The following is a 1,843-nucleotide window of genomic DNA, read 5'->3' as shown; positions in this document are numbered from 1 at the left end:
AATTTGCATCCAGTCAGTTTGTAGTGGGTGTCTGATCGCCAATCTGTGAGCTATACTGAGCACATCATTAGCATGACCTGTGCAGGGAACTGACTTTGGGAGAAGGGAAAGAAGCAAGCTCTAGCCTCAATTCTGAGTTCATTACAACTTCTCGAGAATCTCACCACCAGCCTATACAGTACAGTTTCAAAAAAGTAAGCATGTTAAGGTAAGGGACAACTCTTGAGAACCCCAAACACATTCTCTTGCTGTATTTATGTAGAACTCTCCATCTACAATGGGCAGCCATGAAGAGGTTCTTCCTCAGGACAACATGGTCACAGGACTTGAGGACCCAATGGGACCGAGGGGAGCGCGAGGACTGAGGAAGAGGCTCCCTTTTTGTTTAAGTTGGAGACAAACTTGTAACGCATAGTCCACGGTGCTGCAGTCTTCTGGTCCTATCCTCTGGCATAATGTTTCATGTACTCTTCAACTTTATTCTGGAAGTCCTCCTTGTCTGGCAAATGATGTTCTGCAGCTTCAATATGCAGTGGATCATCAAAATTCAAAAGATCACTTAACAAAGCGTTGAATCCCCGAACAACATCCTTCAGTGTCCTCGTGGGAGCGCAGCCGGTGCTGTCAATCGAACGTTCTCTCAGTAAACTCAGATATACTTTGCCTGTCTCTGTGATGTTGGGGTTCCAGATCCTGGTCAAGCATTTCACTGTGGGAGGCACCACGTTGTACATATCAGGAACTTCAGTATCAAACTGAAATTTTCCACCCTCGTAGTAACCCTCATCTATCAAAAAATATATATATATCCTGGGGTTACAGTTAGCTGAAAGCAATGAAACCTGTTTGGTTGAGGAAAATGCACTTTACATGTACAAGGTAAATTAGCTTCAAGTTCTGCAATCTCTTTAACAAGTAGACTGTCTCTCGCCGAAACCCACTGAATGGAGTCAGAGGCTGTGGCTGACTCCCGGGAGGGACACTTTGAGACTGACCATCATCCTGCTTCAGTTGGCTTGCCAGCGTCAGCATTACTGCCACCTTGCCCTGGGCACCACAAGACGGGAGAGTCGGGGTGGCGCCCAACACCACACCCGGCCAGCCAGGGCGACACGCAACGCTCAGAGACACACCCAGCTCTGGACGCTGGACCGGAAGTGGCTTGGCAGGCGGCGGGACCGGAAATGAGGCCGGACTCGGCTTCTCTCTTCCGTCTTGGCAGTCATTTTTAAGAGCTGAGATGAGCTCTTCCCCTCCCTGCAAAATTGACTGGAACCCCAGAAGTCGGTAGATATAGCAATTAAAGAGTTAAGCTCAGAGAAATAGTTGGTAGTACCCAGATCAATAAAATAACCTCTTCTTATTTGTACCTTACTGATTCCACAACTAAAATTCTGTAGTGAAAGCTGAAGTATATAGTGACAAAATTCCACTCTTCCTGTGGTGGCCACTGTCCAAAAAATAGCTCCCCATGATCCTTATCTCCCAACATGCACATCATTGTGTAGTCCTCTCTGATATTGCTTCATAGTTTGTCTCTGTGACCTATAAAATATGACAGAAGTGATGGTGTATGACTTATAAGGCTAAGTTATAATGGAAATTGTGGCATTTGCCTCTCTTGCTCTGTCTTGGATTATGTCGTTCGGGGGAAGCCAGCTTCTATGTCATGAGGTCAACTGGTGATCTTATGAAGAGGTCCACCTATACTCCCTACCAACAACCCTGTGAGTGAGCCATCTTATGAACAGATCCTCTAGCTCCTATCAAGCCAGCAGATTCCTGCAGCCCCTATCAGGTCTCTCGTAAGAGGCTGTGAGACACAAACGCTCAGCTAAGTTGT

At 46.5% G+C, this 1,843-nt stretch overlaps 1 pseudogene across 1 annotated transcript; it reads right to left on the bottom strand.

Annotated features, from left to right (window-relative positions):
* Positions 1-440: 440 nt before the first annotated feature.
* LOC309799176 (NEDD8-conjugating enzyme UBE2F-like) lies at positions 441-1,032 on the bottom strand (annotated as a pseudogene). The gene has a single exon. The product of its transcript is annotated as an NEDD8-conjugating enzyme UBE2F-like (transcript).
* Between the last annotated feature and the right edge of the window lie 811 nt (positions 1,033-1,843).

This window comes from Mesoplodon mirus (assembly GCF_964341445.2).
Source record: "Mesoplodon mirus genome assembly, chromosome: 3".
Classification (NCBI taxonomy): domain Eukaryota; kingdom Metazoa; phylum Chordata; class Mammalia; order Artiodactyla; family Ziphiidae; genus Mesoplodon; species Mesoplodon mirus.
Note: the sequence above shows the minus strand (reverse complement) of the source record. Positions and strands in the feature narration are given on the sequence as shown.